Source organism: Pogoniulus pusillus, chromosome 33 (assembly GCF_015220805.1).
Source record: "Pogoniulus pusillus isolate bPogPus1 chromosome 33, bPogPus1.pri, whole genome shotgun sequence".
In the NCBI taxonomy this organism is placed as follows: domain Eukaryota; kingdom Metazoa; phylum Chordata; class Aves; order Piciformes; family Lybiidae; genus Pogoniulus; species Pogoniulus pusillus.
In genome coordinates this window covers 4,805,843-4,819,480 of record NC_087296.1, presented here as the reverse complement: position 1 = coordinate 4,819,480, position 13,638 = coordinate 4,805,843, and the positions used below count along the sequence as shown (strand labels likewise).

Genomic DNA, 13,638 nt, shown 5'->3' with positions numbered 1-13,638 from the left:
AATCCCCATGCTTCACCCACTGCTGTAAGTCACACAGCTGAGGAGACAATTCACAGAATCAATCCCAGAAACATTCAGGTTGGAAAAAACCCTCAGGATCACCAGGTCCAACCAGTACCCCTACTCTACAAGGTGCACCCTCAACCATGTACTCAAGCACCATATCCAAACAGCTTTTAAACACATCCAAGGTTGGTGACTCCACCACCTCCCTGGGCAGCCCATTTGAATGCCTGAATTCCGGTGTTTTCAGGAGATACTTTGGCAGTGCAAAGTGAAGGTGATGCTCAGGGGGCTGGCACCTCACCTGCAGCCCTGCAAGGAGAAGAGGAAAGGAATAACAGCACTGCTTTGCTTCGCTTGCAGAGCTGCAGCCTTTTACCCTCCTTTCCCTGAGCCATCTCTTTACCTAGCCAGCATTAAAAACCCTATTCATCCCTGCCATTAAAAATAGAGGGCTTTCTGTCCTGTGCCAACAGAGAGGGTGTCTCTGCCCAAGAGCACAACTCCTGAGCCCTTTGGCAGTGATGTGAGGGCTGCCATTGTCTCTGGTGGCTACTGGCTCCTGGCCCAGGCCAGGCATTGCTCCAAGAGCTGGGCTGCTGCCCGCTCTGCAAGCGAGAACCTGATACCAGGGCAAAACCCAGGACAGCTGCAGCAGTCACACCCCAGCATGCCATTTGGAGACCTACACAGGGGCACAAAAATGAGCTGTGCCTTAATATAACTTATGGCAGCCAGCTAAGCCATGCTTTGCAGGAGAACATTGCATCCTCCACTGAGTATCCGAGAGCTGTTGATGCATCCAGGGGTTCTGAAGGCAGAATAAGACCTTAAAAATGCATCAGACAAAACGAAACCATTTTGTTGTGCTGTCCCAGTCACCCCAGTTAGGGCTGTGATGCACCAGTCGGGAAGACACAGAAGCTTCTTAAAGAGGGGCTGTTTATGCAAGCATTTCCTTGCCCTGCCTGCTGGGAATACAGCCTCGACAGCAAAACAGCATTTGCAAACAAATGAGCAGAGAGGCAGCAGCAAGTTCTCAGCTCAGAGGGAAATTAGCATTTTAATATTCTGCACGGGGCTTTGCTAGGCAGTCAGGGCTCAGGGGTGCTTTGCAGTAATGACACTGATAATTAATAATGAATCTGAGGCTGAGATGCCAGGCAGTCAGGGCTGCCTGCATCCCTGGTGTGAGGGGGGCGCTTGGGGTGAGGGCTGCTGTCTTGGCAGACACCGCCTTGAAAGCATTTAATAAGCAGGGGCAGGAGACTCGTGGCTGAAACTTAAGAGATGAGAAGGGTGGCTGCTAGGGGAGCTGAGTGGTGTGGAAGTCACAAAACAACTTTGGTGCTGAGAGGAGTGGGGATGGTGGCACCGCAGACCTGATGCTGCTCCTGATGCTGTGCTGGGGCCAAGTATCCTTCAGCAGCACTGGCCCAGGTTTTCCACCCCTTGCAAACAGCAGCTCCCTCTGGGCAGAGAGTGTAGAAATGTGGCATGGGGAGCAGGATGAGCAAGGGTGGAGGCAGGGGGCGTCGGGGTCCTGGCAGCTCACAGGTGGTGAGTGAGTCAGTGACACGGGGGAAGGTAGAGGGAATAGAGCCTGACCCAGGGAACAGCTTTGAGGCTTCTTCCAGCAGGACAGGTTGAGCCCATGCTGATGGCAGGTTAGGGTGGCAGCATTAAGCAGAGGCAGGAGCTGTCAGTTGGTAGGAGAGATCCCCATGTGCTTGCAGGGAAGTGGAGGCTGCTGGTGTGGGTCTGGTGCGCCTGGTCTGAGGCCTCACATTTCTCTTGCACAGTCTTGCACAGAGCTGGGAGAAGATGCTGCTGCATGTGCCAGCTGGCCCCTCTCTGCCTCCTGTTATGGCTTCCTGTAAAGAAGGGGTGCAGAAGGCATCAAAACCATGAGGTGCAGTTTGCATGGGGAACCTCTCCCACAAGCAGCTCCTCTTGTGCCCAAGTTGAGACCACCAATTTGAGATGATGAAGATCTGAAGCCTTCCTGGCATAATCTAGTGAACCTCCACCTGCCCAAATCCCATCCCAGACTGTGGGATCTAGGCTAACTGGGAATGTTTATCCTGCCAGACAGCTTGAGGGAGTTCATTCCCCAGCATTGCCTGGAGGGGTGCATCAAATGCAAGTTTTTTCCCAGACACGGCACCTCTTGCACCCTCACTGCATGTCACATAGCCATGGTGAGGCATTTTTGGCAGCATCTGATGCTGCAGCAATTAATTAACAGTGGGCACAGCAGGTTCCTCTTTAGCCCCAAGCTGCAATTTCACCACAGGCATTTCCCCATAACCTGCCTCTGATGCCATTTTGCTGTCAGATGTATCTGTTGCTCTCACTCTTCTTTCTTTTCTTTTTTCACATTTTAATGATGCCTTTTACTGCTCTCACCAGAGCCATTTGCCAGCTGCTGCCATCAGCTATTCCCTGCACATGCGGGAGAGGTTCGGAGCAGGATTTCATTTCACAGAAGGTGAGAAACTCCCAGGCTGAGGCTGCTGCCTGGCACCACTCCCTCACCAGGCTGTTTTCAGAGCCCTGACTACATTTTCTCTCTGTCTTAGGCCAGGATAATCTCAGCCTTACCACCCTAGGCAGGAGCTTCTGAGGACTGGTTGCACTTCATTGCTGATCCCCTATTTCTGCATGTTTCCTCTGAGCTCTGTCTGGGTGGCTTTTGCCTCTTCTCTGGGATTCTAAAATTGAGTGAAATGGTTACAGCCTCTTGCTGAAGTCCACTGGGTCCTCTCTAATTAAGGTTTGTGTCTTCTTCTGACCAAAGAGGTATTTTGAGCCCAAATTAGTTGTCTGGAAATTGTACTCTGGAGGCAAACCCATACTGCTAACCACTGCTGACTGTGCTGTAGGTAAGGCTATACCCTAGCAATAGCTGTGTCCTCTTGCTGGGGGAGGTTTGACTGGTCCTCTCAAGTGCCCACTTGGCTGTCTTGTAAGAGGGTGAACTGAGTTAAAAACCTTGTTTTCATAATTATGTTACAGACTCTACTGGTAGTACCTTAATGCCCTCTGCAAGCTATTGAATTGAGCTCAGCTTCGTGTGTTTTGAGTTGCACCTTGCCCTCGCTACTACCAAATGTCCACAGGTTTGCAACCTGCTGTTGGCCACGAGCTGGACAAACACCAAGCTGTGAATGCCCATACAGGCTGGTGACATCAAAGCCACAACCTGGATCACCTGTAGAGGCAGGGAAAACAAGGATGAGTTGGTTAAGCTGTAATTTGTCCAAGGAACAGCTAAGAAATGCACCTGCCCCAAACTGGCTCCCAGCTGAGTGGGTGTGAGTGTTCCAGCAATGGTTTGGGGACACACGAAATGATTGCACAAGTAACCCACAGAGCTTCTGGGAGAGGAAGATCAGGGCTGTAATTGGAGCAATCACAGGGGAAAGATCTGCTCTTGTCCATGGTTTTTCAGTCCCTTCCAGCATGGCTTCAACACAGCTGGCCAGGCAGCTTAGGGTTAGGCAGGGCTTTCTTTCCTGCCGCCCTCTCCCTCTGCTTAGTACCACATCATTCACGACCGCACCAGCCTTGCCCCAGAGTAAATGATACAGCAGTAAATCAGGAATGGCAGAAATGTTGCTGTTGCCATCTCAGGCAGGATTTAGATCTGCTCTGGTTTTTCCTTATGACTGGGTTAGTCCTTACATGAGTGCAGCTCTAAAAGCTCTCAGGCTCTCCAGAGGTGGAACTGTGAGACCACTTTCCACAGTGGACTGTGCAGATCTCCAGTTTTACACATTTCACTTGCTGCAGGAAGAGAAGTCTGTAACAGCAAGAGAGCTTTTCAAGAGAATGTGATGTCCAGACACACCTGCATGGTTTGGCTTCACTGGAGATGGTGAGGACCTTATCTGTATTCTCAGCAAGGAACGAAATGTCTTCATCCCTCTGGTGCACAGCCTGTACAGCTTCCATGCAAAGCTGATCCTTCAGGCCTCCTCCTTTGCACTCATTCAAACACTCACAAAGGCTCACAGCAGGAAGCAAATGACAGAGCCAAAGTTGTAGTTTTCAGCTCTGAGCATCCAACCCGGCCTCTGAAGCGAGGTTGCAGATACCAACTAGAGTTCCCAAATCAGTGTCCCCCCGGGCAGGAGGTTATCTGGAGCCTGACTTTCGGGGTTACAAACGTGCTCTGTTTTTCAGCCTCTTGTCCAACAGCCTGTGGTGCTGCCTGGCTTCCCCAGTGTGCACACGCAGCCTGGATGGAGATAAAGCATCACCATCTACTGGCGACTGAAAGGATAACGGCAGAGGATTTGAGAAGGTAATGAAACAAAAGCATTGGCTGTGCTTTTGCCAGGGAGTCGTGCGAGATGCTGCAGAGTGCCCTGCTCCAAAGAAGGGCAAAGTGGTTCACAGTGACACCTTGCACTGCCTCATCCTGCAGGTCCCTTCCCCAGAACCTCCTTGGCTGCTCTGGAGCAGCTGAAGCCGGGTAGGGTATTTCTGATCCAGCCTCCCTGGGCTGCACCTGCACTTTGGCCTGGTGGTGCAGGGAAGGGTGGCACTCCTGGCACTGCCCAGGCTCTGCGTGACAGACTGGGTAGTGCTCTGAAGGGCTGGAGGACTTGTGGCTGGACATGAGAAGTGAAGGCTGTGCCCATGAACCACCCCATCCCAGGAGGCAACCAGCCCTGCTTTGCAGGAGCTGGGCTCAGGTCTCTGGCCAGCTGGGCAGCTTCCTGGCTGGAACTGACAGTTGCCAAGCACAGAAAAGATTCTGTTTCTGCTCTGCCCTTTGCAGTGAAGTGGCCAGTGAGCCCAGAGCAGAGGGCTGTGGAGGTAGGGAGATGTTGTTTGCTGCTCTGAACCCCACGTGTTGATGGATTGCTGAGATCAGACAGGGACATGACAAGCTGTGGTCACCTGGAGGACAGAGAGGAGATGGATTCATCTCCTGGTGTCAGGGAGGGCACTCCAAAGGCCAGCACCCAGCAGATGGGTTGTGTGGCCTTCTAGGTTGGAACTATCACCAGGTTCTGTTGAATCTTGGCAAGCAAAGTTACAAGGCAACCACAGAGAGAGGGTCTGAGTCACCCCCACCTTGAAGTGGTTTATGCTGTTCCCTACTCTGAGGACTCCTGGTCTCTTCTCCCAGGCTACCAGTGACAGAACAAGAGGACACAGTCCCAGACTGCACCAGGGCAGGTTTAGGCTGGATGTTAGGAAGAAATTCTACCCCTAACGGGTGGTGGAAGTGTTTAGAGAGGAGGCTGGATGAGGCACTTAGTGCCATGGGTTAGTTAATTGGAAGGGTTAGGTGATAGGCTGGAGCTGGTGATCTCAGAGGTCTTTTCCAACCTGGTTAATTCTGGGATTCTGTGACATTATGGCTTCTCTCTAACAAGCATCACCTCCCTCCTGTTTGCAAAAGACTGTCAGAAATCAAAGAGAAACACTTCTGGATGTCAAGAAGATACTGTCCAAGGTGAGCCTCTCTGCCCACCCATCCCTGCTGTTTCATGGTTTGGGCTTGTCCCACCCAGCTGCAAGACTCCAGTAGGTCAGACTATGTATGGAAGCAGCTGCAGCAAGTCTCAGACCACGGAAATGAAGGAGCTGTGGGCTCCTGAGCAGTGTAAATCTGCGTGTCTGGGTGCATGACTCCTAGCCAAGCAACCAGGGAACAGCGCTGAGGGACTGCGTGGGGCGTGCGTGGGCTCTGCGGCAGCTTCGCCGCTCACAACCTCTCCACGAAACCTTTCAACATCACCGAGCTGGCAAATCCTAACGAAAGGAGTATTTCAGTTGGGTTTTGTCTGGCGTTTTGCTAGGGGTCTGTCCCGCAGCCCCGGGCAGCCCGCAGCTCCCCTCGCTGCGCGGTTCCAACGGCAGCGGAGCGGCGCCCGCAGCCTGCGCCGCCCCCGCCCGGCAGGCCTGAAGGGGCCGAGCGCGGCGGCCTGCGGCACGCGGGGCGGCCCGCGCTGGGAGGCGGCTGGGGATTGGCTGCGCTCTTCGCGCCCAGGGAGGCAGCGCGGCCCTGCGTGTGGCAGCGGATAGTGGCTGCGCCGCTGCCCGCCCCGAGCGCTGCGCCGCTGCGCTGCTGCCCGCCCCGAGCGCTGCGCCTGCTGCGCGGCGCCTGCAGAGGCCCCTGGCGCTGCGGAGGAAGAAGCTCCTGAGGGACAGGACGTGACCGGACCTGCCTTGCTTTGGACTGCTGCCCACCATGCACTCTTTTGTGCGAGGTCAAGAGGCTAAAGGCCTCGGATGTCTTTTGAGAGAGAACTGACAAGCGTCTGGACCTCCCTTTCACCTGTGAGTAGCATAACTCTGCTCTGCCTGATTGATACTGGGAAAAGCTGTTTTTATAGTTTAGCTTTTTCATTTTCTGACTTCTAAAATAGCAAAATTTATCTGTGGTATCCTTTGTAAGATAATCACAGAATCAACCAGGTTGGAAGAGACCTCCAAAATCACCCAGGCCAACCTAGCACCCAGCCCTGGCCAATCAACCAGACCATGGCACTAAGTGCCCCATCCAGGCTTGGCTTCAGTACCTCCAGGGACAGCAACTCCACCACCTCCCTGGGCAGCCCATTCCAATGCTTATCACTCTTCTGCCAACAACTTCCTCCTAACATCTAGCCCAGACCTCCCCTGGCACAACTTGAGACTGAGTGACTGTGTCCTCTTGTTCTGTTGCTGGTTGCCTGGCAGAAGAGCCCAGTCCCACCTGGCTGCAGCCTCCCTTCAGATAGCTGTAGAGAGCAATGAGCTCTGCCCTGAGCCTCCTCTGCTGCAGGCTGCACACCCCCAGCTCCCTCAGCCTCTCCTCATAGGGTCTGTGTTCCAGGCACAATGAAGCTGAGTCTGCTAATTAAACTAAATTAATTTCTGTATATGATTTTGGGGGTGGGGTGCCATGAAAATGAAATAATTCTATTTTTATATATGTTCCTGACTCGGCCACGTTCATTCCCTGCCTCCACAACAGGGTCAACCCATGAAACAAAGAGGAGAGGGTAGTAAAATTCAAAGGGAAACGTATTTTTCATTTTAAGAAGGCAACCCTTGCAAGCACATGCTCTGTGCTGTGATGCAGTATTCAGTTGTGTGCAAGGCAAACATATGAAGGGGTATGTGATAGTTTGGGTGTTATCTGCCCCCCACACACTTGTGAAAATCACCCAGACTAGACTCAGCCAAGGTGGAAATTAAAGAATGAAGCTTTATGTTTGCAGCTTAGCACAATATACAAGCAGATATTTACAATATGTGCAGCTACATACAGAAATACACAAGTTAAAAAGAGTAATACAGAAACACAACAGCCCTCCCAGAAACTAGAGTCCCCAGGAGGGGCTCTCAACCACCCTTCCACCTCCTCTCCACCCCTCTACCTTATCCCAGACTTTGCCTTATGTTCCGAGGTGAGTTTGGAGAGTTGGCCAGGGGGGTTAGCCTGTTAGTTTGACAGGCAGTAGGTTAGAGAGAGAAGTGCAGGCAGCCAGAGAGAGAGCAACTCTGTTATCTGTGTTTGTGTTCTTGTTTTTATGCATCTCAGCAAGCCTGTGAGTGAAGCAGACATCACCATTGTTTCCTTTTCAGAGTGTATAATCTAGTTCTTCTCACCAAAATATTCTAGCTAGGCTCAAACTCGCAGAGGGTAGGATTGAGGATGCAGAGGTTGCTGTAAATTCAGTTTCTTAGTTTTCTGACTCTCCCTTTTTCAAGAAGAAAATCTCCCATGGCTTTTCATGCCAGTGTATGTAATAACACCAAAGCAGTGTGACTTGGAGCCAGTGCAAGAGAACAACAGTCCAGCAGAAGAAGCAATCCTCTTTCTGGAACAGCAGGGAAGAAACTCTCAGGCAAGAGACTTGTCCCCCAGGCTGGAAAGCACAGCAAAAACTATTTTTTTTACCCCATGGCAAATGCAGCTGCAGTAGCTGTCTGCCTCTGCCAGGAAGGAGAGAAGGACAGAGGCTCATTTTCCTAGGTCACTGCTGCTATAACCATTAAGATTTTGGTTATCCACAGATTGTTTTGCTTTGACTTAATTTCGTTGGAGCCAAATGAAGACACTGAGAACTGCAAATGACTAATGTCTGATCTCAAGGCTTGAGCTAAATGTCTCTACTATTTTTTTTCCCTGTACCACCATGAGATGGAAGAGAGAATTGGGTTCAGCTTTGTGGTCCTTATCTGATGTAAACATCTTCAAAATGCCAGTGACTGCACAGGGAATACTTATGTGGCTTTGGAGATAAGTCTATGGATCATTTGCTTTTGGGTTTGGGTTTTTTCCTCCCATTACTCGTGGTTTTACAGTTTATTCTGGTTATTTCTCTAAAGAAAAACAACAAAACAAAAAGCTAAACCCAAACCAACCAACAAAAGAAAAGGAATCTTTAAAGCATATCAGACACCATTTTGTCCACCCTGGTTAACCTGTGCTTCTCTTAGGAGTCCTACAAAATCAGTACACTTCTAAAAAGGGCATGGGGAAAATACCCTGCAACTGAATTAAAATCAAATCAAATAAAAAATGTGGTTTTAATACAAAAAGTTGTGCCTCAGCCATCTTTTCACTGCTCTGTTGGCAGCTGCTGCTGTTGGATCAGAGGAAAAATATGTTCCAAAATATATCTCGCAGTGTCTGGTTTGGATTTGGTCACCCATTGGCTGATGCTGAGCAGATCGAGGTTCAAGACACCTTCCTGATAAAACTTACTTCTGCTTCTTTGCAAGAGGAAAACACGAGACACAACAGGAAAAAAAGAGCTCTCACAGGCTCCAGTCACGAGCAAACCCCAGATGTTTGGTTAGTGCATTGTCACTGCCATCCAGGCAACTCTGCTTGTATAGGGCACTGTTTTCAGAGAGCTGCTTGCTGAAGCCAGGGTGCCAGCAGCCCTGGGGCTCCCCTCACATTTTTGATGCTGTAGTTTTGTCTGGGGTGTTTTGGAGACCTGGAGTCACCTCACCCAGTGTATGGAAGAGAGCCCAGGGGAAGCCTGGCTTTGGGCAGCTCTTTGGTGAGGTAAAACCCCAGACCCCAGGACACTGAAGTTCCATTAGACAGTGGTGTAGCATTGTTTCTCCAAGCACTGAAGAGCTCTTTGGACAAGCTGCCCTCCAGTACTTTCCTGCCAAGTCAGTGGTTAAATCAAGATTCAAACTACAAATCACACTCTGGCAGAAGTGTTTCAGGATTTCACCTGATACTTAAATAAATTTAGAATTGCAAGAAGGTCTTTGGACATGCTGTAATCCTGCTACAGTAATCCTTACATAAACGTTTACCTGCTCGAAACAGGAGCGCTGAAACAGCTGTAATATCACAAACAGAAGTAGATGTGAAAGCTTGCTCCTTCTGTTAGCAGCAGCACCAGGGGTCCTGGCTAGCCTGGTGGCAAAGGCTACACTAAATATTATTAATCTCAATAAATATGAGCCTCCAATTTGTTCTCAGCTGCACTGTTAATAAATCCAAACCATTTTTCTGCTGGCAGTGCGCTTGTTCCATGTCATTGGGCTAGCAAGATGCCTGTAAGTAGCATTGATATAATTATATCAAGCAGTTAGGATTAAAAATAGGTCTCCAGCAGTCTAGGTTGTAATTATGTACTTGGTTTCTGAAGTGGGAGGTAGAATCACACAGTGTAACTCAGAGGAGTAAGAAGATTTGCAGTGTCTTATACAGCATTACCTTGCAGATTTCACATTTGGGTTTGGTGGATGGAAAATGAGAATGACAGAATGGTAGGGGTTGGAAGAGACCTCTTGAGCAGGATCACCTATGGGCAGGCCACACAGGAATGCATCCAGATGGGTCTTAGTGCTAGTTTGAAGCAGGCTAGAATGTTTTGGTGAGAAGAACTAGATTACAGGCCGTAAAAAGAAAACAGTGGTGATGTCTACTTCGCTCACAGTCTTGCTGAGATGTATAGGGACAAGAAACAAAAACATTAGATAACCAGGTTCACTCTCACTGGGGCTGCTGGCTGAACTGCATCTCTCTAACCTCACCCTCCATTTTGGGCTAACCCACTTTGCTTCTTAACCTCTGGCTGAACCTCTATTCTTCCTTGGGACTGGGGTAAGGTTGAGAGGGGTAGGGGGAAGGTGAAGGAGTGGTTGAGAGCCCCTCCTGGGGACTCAGGTTTCTGGGAGGGAAGTTGTGTTTCTGTATTACTTTTTACCTTGTATATTTCTGACTATAACTGTATACACTGTAAATATCTGCTTGTATATTGTGCCAGCTGTAAATATAAGCTTCATTCACATTTCCAGAGCCATCTGAGTCTAGTCTGGGTGATTTCTAAAGTGTGGGGGGGAGTGGAACACCAAACCATCACAGTCTTGAAACTTTTCAGAGAAGGAGACCCCACAGTCTCTCTAGGCAGCCTGATCTGGTGCTCCATCATCCTCACAATAAAGGAGTTTTTTAACTCATGTGGAGGTGGAACTTCCTGTGTTCCAGTATGCCATCTTAGACTCATTTTTCCATCTTACACCCATTGTTCCATGTCCTGTCACTGTGCACTGCCAAAAAAGAGATTGTCGCTTTCTTCTTGCACCCACCCCTCAGATATTTACAGGCATTAACAAGATCCCCTTTCACCCTTCTCAAGACTGGGTGGAAGCAGTTTTCTTTTCGCATGATTTACAGAGCTTTGCTCAAGAATCACATAGTGGTGGGAGCTGGGGAAGGGATGTCCTTTAAATTTGTTGTAGGTTTTTAAGATAGGCTTTAGCTGTTCAAGGTTCATTTTAAGCACTGAAGATGTGGTTTAGGTGCTTAAGATTGGATTTAGGTGTTTAAGATTTAAGTGCTGAGATCACTGGATGATCTTGGAGATCTCTTCCAATCTGGTTGATTTTATGGTTCTAAGAAGATTTGGTTTAGCTGCTTAAGATTCGGTTTAGGTGCTGAAGATTTGATTTAGGTGCTTAATATTTGGATTTGGGTGCTGAAGATTTGGTTTAGCTGCTTAAGATTTGTGTGCTTAAGATTTGCTTTAGGTGCTTAATGTTTGGTTTAGGAGTTTCAAATTTGCATTTAGGTGCTTAAGATTTGGTTTGGCTGCTTAAGGTTGGTTTTAGGTGCTGAAGATTTGGTTTTGCTGCTTAGGATTCAGTTTAGGTGCTTAAGATTTGGTTTAGCTGCTTAAAATTTGATTTGGGTGGTTAATGTTTGGTTTAGAGGCTTTAAATTTGGATTTAGGTGCTTAAGATTTGGTTTATGTGCTTAAGGTTGGTTTTAGGTGCTGAAGGTTTGGTTTTGCTGCTTATGATTCTGTTTCGATGCTGAAGATTGGTTTAGGTGCTGAAGATTTGGTTTAGGTGCTTAAGGTTGAGTTTAATATTTGGATTTAGGTGCTTAATCTCTTGACATGAAAATAAAATACATAAGCCACTCAGGACAATGTTTTTGATAACCTATTCAATTTTTTTTATTCCCATCTATAATTTCAGTGTTTGATGAAAGGACTTCATTCTTATTTTAAAGCTGCAATTTAATTCTAGGAGTAAATATTTCCAGGAATGTATTTTCCACATGGATAGTTTTAGTTTGTATCCCTGCTCTTTTGTGATGAGAAACTAAATAATTGCTTCCTGTCCATCTTCTCTGTGCCATTCCTGATTTTATGAGTCTCTGTCATAACCTATCCCTCAGCTGGGGATCCATCCAAGTATTAGTTTATGTAGTTTCCCATTGTATGGAAATTACTTTCTGCCTCTTGGTTTTCACTTTCCGTCTAGTTCTAGCATGTCTATTTTGGGACAGGAGGGCAAAAACTATGCATGTGCAGAACAGACTTGCCTCATGGATTGGCACAGGAATAGGAAGAGTTTTTATTTGGTTCATTCCAGATGAATCACAAAGTTTCTGATGGGATACTTTGGCTCAGTGCAGCTCTGCGTGGAGGATGCCACACAGAAGCATATGGGCAAGGAGGAGCACCTCTCTGACAGTGGTGCTGCCATCTGGAAGCTTTCCCTTAGCCAGCCACTTGCCATCTTTCCCAAGGATTTATGAGTAGTCTACCTCTTTCTAAAGAAAACCCAAAAATAATCTGACATGGTTTATAGCTTAAGCCAGAATTTGATAATAACAAACCTCTGGTATAACTTGGGAAACTCATGGTGAATCCCATGGAAACTTCATCTGTACAGGCTGGAAAAGGGTGCAGGAGAAAGCCTGAATTTCATCTTCTTCCGCTGCCCAAGCTTTTGCTCACTCTGATACTCTTTACTCACTCTCATGCAGTGGTGAGAGTCTGGAATGGATTGCCCAGGGAGGTGGTTGAGGCCCCATCCCTGGAGGTGTTTAAAGCCAGGCTGAATGAGGCTCTGGTCAACCTGATCTAGGGTAGGGTGTCCCTGCCCAGGGCAGGGAGGTTGGAACTAGATGATTCTATGGTTCTATGATTCAAACATTGGCCTCCTTAACTCAGAACAACAAACTCTCTCTTGTGGAAGGAAAGAAGGATTACACAAACCCCTCAAGCACCAGTTGAGTCTTGTCTTCATTTTCATTTTGAGTTGGACTGGCTTTGCTGTGTATTTGCATCATCAGAGAATTATGTGGACATACAAAAAGGGAGAAGGCACTTGGCCAGGGAAGGGACACAGCTTGTTGGAATGACCACTTTGGTAACACATCCAAAGCCACAAGTTGGCTCTTTTTGTCCTTGCTGTCTTTTGCCTGTGTGCTTGAAATCAATCAGAGTTTATGTGTCTCAAATGGAAGGAAGAAAATCCAGCTCCTCCTTACTTTGCTCTTTCCATTTCACAACACTTTGCTCATTCTCTCCATCTGAACTGAATCAGCGACAGCAGACAAGGGACACAGTTATCCCCTGCCACCAAGTTTATGTCAGGAGTATCTATCCTGGGATGATTTGTGTTTGTGCTCTGGGATGGTTTGTGTTTGGGGATGATTTGTGTTTGTGTTCTGGGATGATTTGTATTTTTATGCTGGGGAATCTTGGAGAAGCAGGAGTGCTAAAGTGCACAAACCCACTCATTCGGTTTCCTGAGCTGCTGATGTCAAAATGCTGATTGGTTTGGTTTTGCAATTGAGTGCTTGTGTTAAACCATGCATGCTTTAATGGTGGCCTTTGGAAAATACAGCTGTGTATCATGTGTTATTTGTTCTGAACAGGAACAATATTTAGTACCTTAAAATAATGGCCTAGAGAGGACTGGAAGTCCTTCAGCGTTTGCAGATTTAGTTCAGTCCACCTGGAGTCAGCCAAGCAAATTCAAAAGTAACAGGAGCAGCATTCTCTGCTTTCTGCTGGAGATCTGACATGGGACAGTGTGACAGGCTGCAGGGGGAATACTAAATAAACTGCTAATCCCTAACCCTTGGCAAGAACTCTCTGAGAATACCTGCCTTACTCTCATCTTCTAGCATACAGCAGGCTTCAGCACATCCAGCGAAAGATAAACTGGGTCAACTGGGAGGAAAGCAACTGAAGTAGGTATCAGTGTAATCCAGGCCATTTTCACAGCAAGGTCTGGGAGCCAAGTGTGTCAAAGGCAAAAGCGAAGCAGCAGACATGCTGTGAGCATATTTGCTTTGCTAGTATGTCACCCGAGTTCACCTTGTATCTTCACAGCAACTTCTATCCAAAG

The 13,638-nt window shown here is 48.1% G+C and overlaps 1 protein-coding gene across 1 annotated transcript in view; it reads left to right on the top strand.

Annotated features, from left to right (window-relative positions):
- The first annotated feature begins 6,189 nt into the window (after nt 1–6,189).
- The window catches only part of SLC22A16 (solute carrier family 22 member 16), a 45,588-nt gene continuing 38,139 nt past the window's right edge, over nt 6,190–13,638 (top strand). The window contains exon 1 of the mRNA XM_064170357.1: nt 6,190–6,303. The gene's annotated coding sequence lies outside the window, so the exon portion shown is untranslated. The remainder of the gene's footprint in view (nt 6,304–13,638) is intronic.